Genomic DNA, 14629 nt, shown 5'->3' on the forward strand with positions numbered 1-14629 from the left:
CTCTGAGCAATCCTCTCCCTCCTCCCTGTTGCCCTCCAGACAAGTGTGAATGTATGGGACTAATGTAGTGTGCAAGAGCATTTGGGGAAATCAAACATCTGTTTGATGAGGGATCAAAATATAATAAAAGGAGGTGGGTCAAGAAGTGTTGCCAGAAGGATCTGAGAACACACTTTTAGCAACTACAAACCACCACCAAAGCTCTACAACGGCTGTTATGCTCGTACAACGAGAAAGTAGGTTCTGCTTGGCAATATCAGAGCTTGGAAGCTATCAGATGACAGACTGTTTTTCCAAAGGCTTTTCTCATTGAGGGATGCAAGCCATTCTCATAAAGCTAATAGCTGCAGGCCAGCTCAGAGTCCTGTGAGCCAGATCCCACTCTAATTTCTTGTGATTGTAACATGAAAGAACAAAGGGCTATATCCTGCCATTGATACATTTTCAGGCATCTTAATGGACATAACTTGGAGACCCAGATATAGATCAATGGTAGGATATAGTCATAATGACCCAAACTGAGCTAAAAGAATGGTGTCTTCCTATTTCAGCTTAATATGACATAGCACTTGCCCATAATAGACACCAGATTTTTCTTTTGAACTATCTGTTGCGTCCCATTGAAGGAATGCTTGAATAGCAAATTCCAAACCTAACACTTCAATAAATCTAGCAAATTTGTTATCCTATACCACACTGAAGCATCTCTGCAGATCCTTTCAATTCAGCTTTTGCAGACCTCTTGACTGAGACCACAACTGGAGTTGTTACCAATAAAATGAGCCACCTTAAAAAAGGTGATGGATGATGATGCTTCTCCAGAACACTCAGTACCAACCATGTCTGTCAGTTTATGCAGGGCAAGTGTGATGAAACTATATTTTAGAGCTAAACAGTGCTTCTCAAGACTTCATTTACGCGTGTATTACTGCATAGATTGGTAAAAAAAACCCCACAAACAAACCAGCCACAGAGGTTTCAGCTAAACAATATTTTTAGAAGCTAACTTATTCTTCTCCTGGTGGTTATTAGTCCAAACAACTAATGACAGAGTAATTTCTCTTTAAACTTTTTCCCCCTCACAGTCAGAGGTAGCATTTGAAAATATCTGGAAGGGTGCTATTTGTTTTTCTTCCCAAAATCTCCACAAAGATGTTGTGGATAACCGCAAGAGTCTCGTCCACATTCCTTTATGGTAGTATATGGGGATATGATTTATTCAAAACCACTTTGTACTTAAAACATGTGCCAAGCTAAAGCGCACCGAATCCCAGAGTGAAGCCCTGGAGAATCCACCTGGACTGTTGACAAACCTGGCTTGAAAAAGCAATCTCTATACTGTCCAAGAGTAACAGAGTATATGACAGTGCTGCTAAAAACCTAGGAGGCTAATGTGAACTAACCAGGCCATCTGGGGCTGTTTAGCTGTTCTTGCTGTGTGATAACATAACTTGGCGTGAAGGGTTGGAGCCTCCAGCAAAATCAGACATGACAAAATATTCTGAGCTGAGTCAGAAACAATAATCATTCTTTTTGCTGCTAAGAAGCAGAAATCACTGAGTTTTGCTTATCGATGAACAGTCTGGTGGGTAGGAGCAGCTGGTCAGTGGTGCCTTTTGCCTACTGATCACCTCGAAAATACTGAGAAATGGAGGGCTTTTTAGGCTTTATTGCACAACAAACATTTACAGTGTTGATTCTTGTTCTAGTAAATTAGACCACATTTGCATCTAGAATGAAAGCCAGCTACCAAAGCAGCCATAGGTCAGGATGGACTCCCAGGAGAAACAGGACAACGTTAAATCACCCTGTGATGAAATACAAAATATTTCAATTTTTCAGTCTTTTCCCTTTATTGAGGCTAACTGTGAGTTAGGAGTCTTTCAGTATATGTCTTGGATGGAAATAACTGTTCCTCCTGCTTGCTGGGATGACACAAACTTGATCCTGGTGAGACACAGAGGAATGCAAAGTGGAAGCCCAGCTGTCATAGCTACAGATCAAGGCGTGCACATCTGGGCTTCCCCTCACCAGTGGTATTGCATAAACAGGAATATCAGCAGCATTAGCAGGGGACCAGACGCCCAGCATGATGCATCTCCAGTGCATGAGGTGATAGTTCCTCTAAATTGGGTCTGCTGCAATGGGTGAGGTAGCCTGAGGTAAAGCTGAGTATGCTTTTTACTAGGGGACAAAAAGATAAGGGTTGGGAACCTCAGGAGAAAGCAAGCTGGAGCTGAACCCTTGCACTTCAGCTGTGCATAGCTGGCAGCTGCCACCTGGGAGAAAATGCAAACCTAAATTTTCCTTTAGGTATTGCTGCCCTAAGACTTTGTGAATGCTCCCTGTAAACACCGCCCCATTAAATGCTGTTATTTAAGGATAATTTTTATGGCAGGTTTAAAAGTTGATTAATTCAGGACAGCTCTACAGTGACTACTGTAGAGAACTGTTACTCAGAAGAGGTATAGATACTGCTCCAGGCTCTCTGTAGGTTGCTTCTCACACCATGTGAGGCTGCCAACCTACGTGTCACCTGGGGCTAGGGATAAGGTTCTGGTTTGGTAACATTTTTACTCTTGATCTGTGGGACACACATGGCTACTCGAAGTGCATGACAATGATGCCTCAAACCATTTTGGTTTTCGTGGGTGTTTGCAGCTGACACTCTCATCTTGCAAAGTCCCAGGTGTGTATAGACTGATCTGTGCAAAATTTCAAGCAATGACCTAAACTTCGTGACTTAGGACTGGTTGGCAGTGCTGGAAAGGAAAAACAACAATGTGCAATTCTGTGACTGCCTAGACAGATGTGCTCCTGTAGCCACAGTTTGCTTTTGAATTTGAGAAATTACTGAGAATTTTAGCCAGCCTGGAAAGTAATAAGAGTAAAAGAAGTCCCAGAAAGGACTCAAGCTGGTTCTGGCAGCAGAAGAGTCAACAAAGTCTGCTTTCATGTGAGTGTTTTTTTGTTTGGTGACCTTCAGCATCCTACCACAATAACCCTAAGTACTGTTCCAGCTTCTGCACTTGCCTTTCTTTCACTTTGTTTTATTTTTATAGCTATGCTTATTGCCTATCCCATGTACAGAGGAATTCATATGTCATTATTAAAAAAAAAAAAAAACCACAAAAAAACCTGCCAGAAAACCCCAAAAGAGGGAAAGTAACTAGAACTCTAAAACAGCCAAAGGAATATGACTGTGTCTTTCCCAAGACTCCCAAACTCTTCCCAGTTCCTCCATGTGCCACCTGTACCTGCCTGTGTAACCCTGCCAGCTGTGCTGCCTGACACCACGCACACCCTGGCTGCTGCAAAATAGGCTGATAAAGATGGAGCTCTCTGTTTTCCCTTTCACAAAAGAAGGACTTGGAGGATGATTCTTCACAGCTAAACTAACAAGGGCCATGTACCATGGCCAAGGATCACTGAAGAACTCATGTCACATTTGCGCTGCTTAAGGCTCTCTGGGTCAGGCTCATGCCACAGAAAGCTGCGCAGAGCAGTCTAGGACACAGCTAAACATGACGTGTGCAGACAGTCAGATGCCCAGGGTTCTAGCTGACCCCCCCAGCCCTTTTCTCTTGAGCAGAAGAGATGTTGTGCTGAACATTTCAAAAGTGAAAAGCTAAAACCACGAGATCCTGTTGGAGGTGATGGGGAGTGTGGGAGGCAGGAAGAGGTGTTGGTGCTTATAGAGTTTTTAAGAGCATGAATCTTCCCACCTGAGAGCAGAGGTTAAAGCTAAACAGGATTTGCCATTGAGGTCTGAAAGTTTCTCCATGTGTGTTTCTTCATTTGTGTACATGTCTTTTTCTTCAAATGGAATTTGGACAGTGTTTTACACTGAGTTTCCAGAAAATCTTGTTCTTCATCCTGACGGAATTTTTAAGACGATTTTTTGCCCAGGCTGTCCACATGAGTGTCTCTTGTAATGTTTGATCCCTCAGAGAACAATCATGGATGAAATTGCAAAAAATGTTGTGCAACACTGTTTTTTTTTTCAGCTAGGAGCTTGGAAATAACAAATAAACTGGAATGTGGTTTCAATCCATTCCTTTCTTTAATTGACCTCCTATCAAGAAGAAATAATATATTCTTCTTCTGTAATAGGAGCCGTGTCAGCCAGTATATTGGCACATCTGTGAAATGCACAGGCTTACTTCAAAACAACATCTTCTTTTGGAAAGGAAATTGCATTGAATTTTTCTGAAGTCACTGGCCAACCATGCAACGATAGGACAGGAGTTTGTCCTGCTTTTTGACAGATCTCTGTAATCCTCAGTCAACTGAAGCCCTTCCAGCATGCTCTCCTTTGATAGCTTTGTGGGTTACACCATCCCTATCCCTCTGCTCCAGCAAAGATAGCACTCCATCCCAGCTCCCAGCAAACTCTTCACAGCCTCCTTGGCTGCTGAGAGCCCTGTACATTCAGCAGCCCCTCAGTGTTCATGCAAGGACTGTGCTGTCCACCAGCCCTGGCACTCTTCAGGGAACCAACCTTCATCCCACCCATCCCTTCCCTACAGCTGGGATCTGCTGCTGCCTCTATGAACTCCAAAAACCATGTGGTCCATGGGCATAGACAGACACTCCTGCGGGCAGGAGGAGCCACCTCACCTGTTTCCATCTCAGCTGCATCATTTGGCTGCAGCTCCTGCAGTCTTCTCCTCAACTCCAGGTTTGCTGAGAGCAGAGGGGGAAGGCCAGGAAATGGGGGTACAGGCAAAGAGTTCTCCCATGGCTGTTGCACCTTCTTCTAGCAGGCATTTCATGGCTCCCTCACCCACATGAGCCTCCATTGCTGCAACTGGTAGTACTGGTGAAGGCAATAATGATTCCCAACTTGGACAGCTTAGCAACCTTATCATCCTCACAGGCACCCTCCACCATAGCCACACACACACCAGTCCTCTCAGATATGCTTAAAACACCTCCTGCGCTGCATTCACCTTTTCTTACCATCAGCACATCATTTGGAGCTACACTTCCTCCTCACTTTCCTTTTGCCTCAGAAGAAACTTGCTCCCTGAGTCAAATAGCAGGATGAAATAGATCACTGGGATGTTCCTACCGTCATAGGGGGTTTCCTTGCTTGTCTGCAAGGATGTGCAGGCAGTCACTGCTGAGGTTTTTTAGGAATTGCTATGGAGACAAAGGAGGGCTGGAAAGGAGGTTGGAGGATTGTATCTACACAAGCAACTGATCCTGGTATTTGACTTGCTGATTTTACAATTGAAGTCCTAAAGTCCTGCAGGATTCTATAATGGGATTTTTTAAGAGCTCATAGAGGCCATATTTATCCTATAGATGTTTTTTTCCATTGCTCAGTTTCCTTTTAAAATATCACCAAATTACATATAATTAATCTTTTGTGAAGTCTTCCCCTCTTTCCATTTAAAACATACTTTTCAAACACCACAGTCTGCTTCTTAGTGATTAAACTGGGAAAGTGTCTGTGTTGCTAATATTTTTTTTCTGTTGAATAGTGGAATAGAAATTGTGCCTGTGTAAGGCAAGAATTTAACATAATTCTGAACCTAAATATTCAGCCAACATAATCACAGATCTCTGGGTTCTCAGGGAAGGTAATTTCATCAGCAGCCTGATATCTGAATAGCAAAATCCTGCCTATAGTTCATTACAGTGCTATTTTGAAAACACTGACTTCTTCTTGAGAAATCTGCATGTTCACAGAAGAAAACGGAGGTGAAATAACTGTGAGAAAAACCACAAGCTATCTATTTGCACAAATCCTCCATGCTAATCAGCCTTTTGATTTATCCAGCATCTAAGGACTGCCCTGAAATCCACTATGGATGTAATTGAAACCTCCTGCAAAATTGGGCTTTTCTTATGGAGTGCTTACTCACTCTAACTGTGAAATTTCGAAATTTTAACAGTGTTCTATTACTTGCCCTGTATAGCAAATAAAATGTTGAAAAACTGGCTTTCTCTTCAGAGTTGTTGGTTTTGTTATGATTCCAATAACTACCACATCACTCAATATCTCTTAATATGCTTGCACAGACATGAAAATTTATGATAAACAGATGGATTTTGAGAAAAAGTACAACAGCAGTAACTCACAGACTTGTCTTTCCATGTTCATCTCCGTGCTTTTTTTATTATTATAATGTATATACTTTTTCCAAGCTCTATGTTCCTAGAGAAACATGCATTCTTTTCAACTTGGGACCATGAAACTGTAGCAAGTCACCTAACAGGAATATATAGGTCATGGTATTACATGACTTAGCTCTGATTCAATGATTTATGCTCTTTTTCAATTACTTCATCACTGATAGCTGCTGTTGAAGGAGCCAAAATGAATATAAATTGAAAGAACATAAGGTAAGGTATTTTACATTACTTAAATATCTATTTTAGGTTCATTTTTAAAAGATATTATTTCCATTTATTTTCAGAAGGAAAATATTACGTTTACTTTGCTTTTGTTAACTCAAATGAATGGCTCTTACTCACTTGCTATCAAAGGGAGTATTAAGTACTGCCATTAGTCCCATTAAAATCAGAGCTGGGCTTGAAGTGACCTGCAGAACGGAGCACTGTGGTGTACAATAGAACGCCATAATTCTGCCAACTTCGAAGCATGTGAGCAGGCTATGTCCCTTTTCAGGGGGACAAAATGTATATTATGTTGGCTGACTTGCTGCAGTGCCCCTGAGCATTACCTGTTGAGACTGAGCATCACCTGCTGAGACGTTCGGTGGGAGAGGCCTGGTTTGGAGGGGACAATAAATCATTAAGTTGGGGTTGGAAAGTTTAAGAACAAGCAGCCACACTCTTTGCATTTTTAAACCTTTGTGCTCTGAAAATTAACCTTGACTTGCAATGAGAGACCTCTGTATTTTCCAGTGCTCCCTCCAGGAGCAGCCCTGCAGCTCCCAGAGCTGAGGTGGGAACAGCATAGGGCACCAAAGGGATGAGCTGGTCTTGTCTCAGGTCCAGTGCAAGGGCTGCTGTGAGGGTCTGCAGCATTTCCTACATCCTCTGCCTTCCTTTGGAGAGAATGCAGGGCTTTACATCTTGTAGCAAATCAGCTTTGGTATGTGAGCGGGAAGAGCTGTCCAAAAGGTTCTAATTTAATGTATATCTTGTTCAGCCAATTAACTGAGTGCACCAAACACAAAACAGCTTTCAAACACACTGAGAGATCACCCAATTTTGCCTTCACCAAAGTCAGCAAGAGTTTTACCACTGATTTTATTGGAGCAGAGGGATGCAAATACTGCAGGACTTTGAAATCCTTCCCATATGGTGTACTCTGACTCTTCCTACCACAGGCTGCAGTTTGAAAGCCAAATACAGTCAAGTATATCCCTGGTCTCTACCACAGAGGCAACAGAAGAGAGAAAGTTTTGATACCCTGTCTGAAAAATAGAGTATCCTCAAAACTTCACCGCGTGACCACTGCACTGACTTTACTTCTATACCAAAGTAAAGCCTTGCAGTGAAGGAGCAGGTGGCCGTGATGGAAGAAGGAGTGGAGAGAACAATTACTGCACATGAGTCTTCAGTAGACTTTGAAGACACAATCTTCTCTTAGTAATGTACCAAACTTTACTGTTTCCTCCAATGACAGTGAAAATTATTTGAACAGTGCAGAATTCCTGGAAGATTTTATAAATTATCCTATGTATAAAAACAGATATAAATCTATTATTTTACTTTTGTAGGGAAGAAAGTGCTTAGAGTAATCCCAGTCATTGTTGTCTCCTCTTCATATAGCTGACATTTCAGGTTTGTTTTTTTTCTAAATATGCTGCAGTCACAGAGACAAAACAAAAATTACCCACAAACTCCCCAAATTTTAACCAGACAAGAATGTGTAAATATAAACATGGCTGATTAAAATATCAGTCAGTTCCGTTTATAATTACAGGGAGCCACAAGGTCCTTTAACTCAAGATAGGTTGCATAAGTCTAAATTCCACACATGAAAGTAACCCTGCTACTACTGCTGGTTGTAGGAAGACATTTATTTGATGTCAGAACCTCATTCAGTGTATATCTTTCCATGATTGGCCTCGCCTTTCCACTTTAAGATGTTTCCATGCTACAGTACTCCCAAAGTACCAGAGAATAAGGAAAAAGGAGTAGATGTAAACAAACCTGAAGTCTTCCAAACCAGTCGCCATCCCTTAGGCTTTTTTATTTTCCTCATTGCAGACCCTTGGATTCCAATCTCAGTCCTCTGTACACTTCCCACAGATGAAGACACAAAAGCAAAGACTAACGCAATTTGGGCTTTCTGCTATCACGTGTCACTGCTTATCTGTGTCACTGTTGGATGAAAGCAGTCAAGCTGCTGGATGCAGCAGACTCAAATTTCATTTAGATTCAAGATTTTCTTGGTTTCTTTCTTTTTAATGTTTAATTTTGAGGATTATCTAGAGGAAAATATCCAGGACTTGACTAAGAGGTTTAATTTCGCAAAGGCGTTGATGTTCTCAATTCTTGTTTAGGATCTGGATCCTACTAATGAATCTAGATGTACAACTCCACACCAGAGAAGAATTTGAGCCTGCCTCAAATCACAAATGTACAAAGGACTTTTTTGCATGCCCAAAGTAACACACACTTGATAGCTTGTCTGGACTGGATCTAGTTCAGAAAGTCCCATAAGACACAGCTCCACATCACTGTGTGACAATATAATGAAAGGCAAAGCACCAGCTCTGGACAGAGACTCAGTGTTTATTGATCTCGCTCTGAATCAATACTTTTAGCATCATGAATTTAAACCATGGCTCCTGAGTGGCAACTGAAAAATGTATAAATGTTTAAATACATATGTTCTCTGTAGTGTTCCCTTAGACTTACGCATAGGCTACCAAGACACACTCCTCTATATGTCAATTTTTCTACTTCTTTTCTTGCTAATTCTCAGTTGCAATTGAACTTAACTCAAGAAGCCACAGGTAATTTTGGGTGACATCCAAGGATTGCTGCCAGACGACTCTTCAGCACTCTGTTTAGCCTTGGGACCTGAACATGTTTTTGCCATTAGTACCTGTTTGTTGTACATAAGGGTGAGCAAATGCATTTTGCTGCTGTGCCAATGAATGTCCTAGCTTGTGAATCAGTATATGCTGTTGGAAGAGGCTGTGCCTCACCCTGCCCAACTTAATCGAAAAAGTATAGGCTGGAGCTGGATTTTAGCATGACTAAATACATTTTTATGTGCAAAAAAGGGCCAGTGGTACGCAGATTATCAGTGAGGAAATGACATCCCTGTTCGTGGCTCAGTCTCCAGGGGATGGGAAGGGAGCCAGGGTGCCTACACAGCCTTACCTGAGCCAGCCCTGAAGATCGGCTGAGCTGTCATTGCTCCATCACACAGAGATTTCACAACCTAGAACTTGCTCTGGACATTCAGTCAAAGGTCTGGTCCTCATCTTCCAGGCATGGAGATACTGGGATGCTACCACACAAACCCCCTGTTTCAGCCACACAAACATATTTCAGCCCTTCATCCTGGAAAATCCATTTGGTCCTTTGTATATTGTCTTTGCAGCATAAAATTTTATGCTCCTAAGATACAGCTCTGCAGCAAAACTACTGTACTAAAGGCTGGTTTATAGTGGTAATTATCAACATTTACTGTACCATATAGTTTCTCTTCTAATTTTTTCTCTAGATGCTGATTTGTTCAGAGGCTTCTGGTCTGGAATGCACTGGAATTTTCTAAATACTTCAACTATAGGATTCAAGAATAGAGATATAACTAACTGTGAAACTGCATTATCTGGGGAAATAATCCTTGCCAGTCTTCCTTGTCACAGTGCAGCTTTACACATTTGCTTTGAAGGATTAGGATCTTATTCATAGGAAGGAAGGTTTCTGGTTTCCCATTCCTCCTCTTGCCAGTCAGGTGAGCAAAGCCATACAGCTCCCATGGTCAAATATGACGGCTGATGGCAACTACCACAACTGCCTGTGCTGACCTGTGGGCTCTTTTGATGAAATATCAATGTTTGTAACACAGACATCCACTAGGGAGTAATCTCTCTTTAACCAGTAAGTATGTATTCAGGTGTGTGAATCAATTAATCCCAAACCAGACACCTGAAATAGTGTCAGATGAACCATATCCTCAACAGTGTCTACATCCCTCTACTTGCCATAAGGAAAGCCTGGGGTGAGTGGATCATACACAAACATCTGCTCCAGATGTGTCCAAAGGCAGGTAAGATGTTTGATTGCTCCTGTGCCTTTCCCAGTACATGAGATCTTGGTCACCCCGAGTCACCCATCCCAACCTTGCACAGAGTGCCTATCTTTTGCAACAGAGTTGGGCTCTGTGAGAGCTTTTGGCTACTGGACAGTCACTTGCTCTGGGCTTCAGGGTTCCTTCTCTGATGGAGACAATTCCAACATAGAAAGCAGAAGCTGAGCTCTTTGAGGAATGCTTAATTTTATCTCTTTCACCCTCCACCCCTGCTTCCCGTCACAGTAAGCTAAAATAATTAAACACTTGGGGTTTGGTTGCATGCATTGTTTATTCATACTTGCTCTTGCTTCTATGTTTAACAGAGGAAGTAACTCGCTATGATAAAGTATCACTACATGCTGGTAACATCAGATAAGCTACGCTGGACAAAAATGTTTTCTTTGGCAATTCTCCACTTTCTTTAATATGGCCAGAGAACCCACTTTACTTCTGGAAATGTGAAAGCCCCAGTTACCCTTGTAACACAAAGAGTTTCACAGTTTTTCTTGCTAAACTCCATGTAGGACAAGGAGAACAATCCTGCCATTTCTTTCCCTGCTGTATAATTGGGCTGATAAGCATCAAACCACACACATCAAAAACCACAATGAATGTAATTTGCATTAGTTTTCTGCCTATTCAGAAAAAAATGAGGCTTTGCAATCTGCTTATCAGCCCCCATTGGAAACTGCTCAATGCTATAGGGATGCATATTTAAAGTTAAGCACAGGGACGGAAAAATTGTGCCTGGAGGGAGCCCTTCTGGGGTGGAGGCAGCATTTCCAGGCGCAGGAGAAGGAGCTGACTGTCACCCGCGCAATTGATGGGCGTCAGAGGAGCCCACTCATTCACCCCCAGGGAGCGGAACCGGGAACTGCACCCCTGGTGCAGCAACAGATGGGGACAGAGGATCGGGGTGCAGGGATCATCCCAGGGGAACGGCTTGTGGCGCTGCTCCTCTCTGGCTCCTATCAGTGGGTTTCAGGCTGCAGGGTCACTCTGGAAATACCTCAGCACACGGGGAGAATGGGAAGGAGAGGGTTGCTGGCGGTTGTATGCCTCTGCCCCACGGGAAAGTGTGTGCTGGTGATTGGGGTGGTTCTGGGATCAGGTTTTATCACTCCCTACATGATTCAGCCAGAGCTTTGGGTCGAGAAACCTGAAACACCACAGAGGGCTGTCATCTCACCATGTGCAATGAGCGTGTATAGGCATGTAGGATGTATGCACATGGGACCACACATGAGCTCGTGTGTATTACGGGTTAACAGACATGCAGGAGTCACACCAGTGGCATTCCCACAGGATCTTAACTTTATGTTTGGCACCCAACACAAAGCTTTGGCCTCATGTGCCCTTTTCTGCCTGAAGGTTAGAGTGTGGCACTGCCCATGAGAGACACTTGGCAGGAGCAGTGCAGCAGGTACAGCATCTTTCTTCATCTCCCCCCAAATGCCTTGAAAAGCACTGGCTGGCCTTGCTGCAACCCCACCACAATGCACAGCAAGGGCAGCTCCTCTACTCATGTCATGTACCTCATGCAGTCTACACACGGCGAGTCCCCTGCTTTCAGGATATGGAATGTGGGATTTAGGAGGCTTCACCCCCAAAATGTGATGCGCTGTACATTTACTGCACCTGCCCTAAGAGCCAGCACAAGTGATGGGCACGTTGAAGATTTCTAGTTTCAACAGCTGCCAGTGCTATGGAAAGCTGTGCTATGTTTCCAGGCAGCAAATGCATTTGGAGTAGAGTAAGCCACACTGTGGGAATCTTCCTTGCAGCATATGTACACACTAAAAGCCTTAAATATGCTGGATTATTTGTTGTTTTTTTTCTCTGCCCTTTCCTCCCTCCTTTAATACAAACATTTATGCAAAAAACCATTTCTAGAGCACAATGTATAAACAATGCACACAATAAAAATAAGAACTGGAAAACTTTAGTAAGAAAACAGCTGAACTTTATTTTATAGCCAGATAATGACTGAGGTTTCTGTTATTTTTTTTCCCCAGGTATTTTCTTGCAACAGATTTGACTTAGGAGTATTCTGCTTAACACCAGCTCCTTAAAAGGATAATTGAAATTTTTTTCCTAGTTATAACCAATATGTAATTTCTGGGACTTAAAATCTGGATTTCTGGTTAAATAACTTAGAAGCAAACTGTAATTATGTGCATTTTGCTGGTGCAGCTGGTGCCAAACCGTAGATGAAAGCAAAGTGATTACAGACAAAGCGCAACCACTGAATAACTGGGTTTCCTTTGAAGAGGGTCAACACAAGTAATTTCTGAGTAAACCTAGCAAAGAATCTGCAGCAGAGGCCAGTATCCAGTGTTAGGATGGGTCGTGTATACAATACACAGTCTCTGTATATTGTATACAATATACTCTATAAATAATTATTAAAATTCTGAAAGAGGCTAATGTAGGAGACACCATGTTCCCTGCTGAATGTCCTCTCCAGACACCACAGTATCACAGTTCCCTCCTCTGTCACCTCCACTGCTTCCTAACGTTGCTTATAGGAAGTGAGGGTGTGCTCCTCAGGGACACGAGTCAGCACCACAGGCTGAAGAAAGCCCCAGCCTGTGTCCTGTAGTGGGGATTTACTAATCTGCAGCTTACACCAGACTGTAAAAGGGGTTGCTGCCCCTCCAGACCTGCTTTGCCGTGTTTATTCCTTTAAAAGGGGGTTTGTATGGTGCACTGTTGTCTACCCATGCCAAAATACCATGCTGTTGAACTGGGTCTTTTGGACCATTGCTTTTCTAGTTCCAGCCCTTAAGACCCAAGAAGGGCTTTAATTATTGTGAACTGAGTGTAATTCAGGTTTTCTCAACTGCTTATTCACCTTTCCTGTGGTAGAACTTGCAGACCCAGCTGGCATCAATGATGGCAATAATACATTGCTTTTTGAAGAATCAGCCTTTCATTTTTAAATTACTGCTCTGATACAAGCTAAGATAGGGGTAAGATTTTCTGTCTCTCAACTTAAAAGGAAACAATAATTTTCTTCTTTTATTTGAATGCTATTCTATCCCATGATTTTTCTCTCTTTGCCATAGAAATTTTGAAATCAAGTCAAACAGTGAAAAGATGGTATTGTAAACCTTGGACACTAAAACCCCAGCTTGGACTTGAAAAACTAAAGCCAATTCCAGCTCTTCTTGGGTTTTACATCTGAACTTCCTCACCTCCAGGCTTCAGCTTTCTAATCTGTAAACGGGAATAATACCTTCTTGTCTCAGAGGAGTGTTGTAAGTAGCTTAACTGATTCATGTTTGTAGGATGATGAGACATGGTCATACATCTGTGGATATGGAGATACATATATGTTCATATTTGTATGCATCTATGGATGGAGGTACAGACTCATTTTATGTTTATGTGTGCCTCCTGCTTTTTCTTTTCATAATATCACTATCTACCTAAACCAAAAAGATTTCTTGCAGAAAAAGAGAACGTTGATACATTTACCTGAAGATCAGCTTGCACATGAATGAAACGTGTTTTCTTGACATACTTCTTGCCCATTTTAAGTACCAATGTTAGAAAGTTTTGGTATTTGATATAATTAGCGCAGCACAGGCTCAAAGCCAGCTCTCACTGGTGATATATTGTGTCATTACCGTATCTTTCAGAGCAATTTGTAATTGAAAAGGAAAGTGATACTTCACCTAGATATCCCTATCACTCCCTAATTTTTCTGGTTAAAATAACAGGTTGCTGAATGTGGTGGTTTAACCCCAGCCAGCAGCTCACCCCCACTAAGCCACTTGCTCACTCTCCCCCACTGGGATGGGGGAGAGAAGTCGAAGGGCAAAAGTGAGAAAACTCATGGATTGAGACTAAGACAGTTTAACAGGGAAAGCAAAAGCCACCAGGACTTGTGAGCCATCCTCTGTACCTCACACCTCCTTTTGGGCTGCTGCTTTGGGTTTTTGCAGGTGTTCTCCCTTCCTCCACCTTTTGAAGATGGAAACTTCACAGCAGTCCATCACAGAATGCTCAACAACATGACATCTGGAAACTCCTTCCCTCAGTGATGACAGGCTTACAGTGGGATGACCATCTGCTCTGGCCTGATCCCCATTTTCCTTTGTCTCCCACAAAGACATTAACAACTCATTCACTTCTCAGTCCCTCTCAAACTGGACAGTTAGAATTTCCCTTCCAGAAAAAAACCAAAACACCTGTTTTAGAATTAAACTCAGAATTCTTGATATTATTATTATTATTATTATTATTATTATTAGCAGCAGCAGCAGCAGCAGCAGCAGCAGCAGCAACCAACAGCACATTTCCATTTGGATGAAGAAATCAGCACATCAGATATTCTATTTTCCATTCAAAAATTAAATCTAAATATTGATATTTTAATACATATAT

The sequence above is a fragment of the Pseudopipra pipra genome, chromosome 2 (genome assembly GCF_036250125.1).
Source record: "Pseudopipra pipra isolate bDixPip1 chromosome 2, bDixPip1.hap1, whole genome shotgun sequence".
NCBI classification, from domain to species: Eukaryota; Metazoa; Chordata; class Aves; order Passeriformes; family Pipridae; genus Pseudopipra; species Pseudopipra pipra.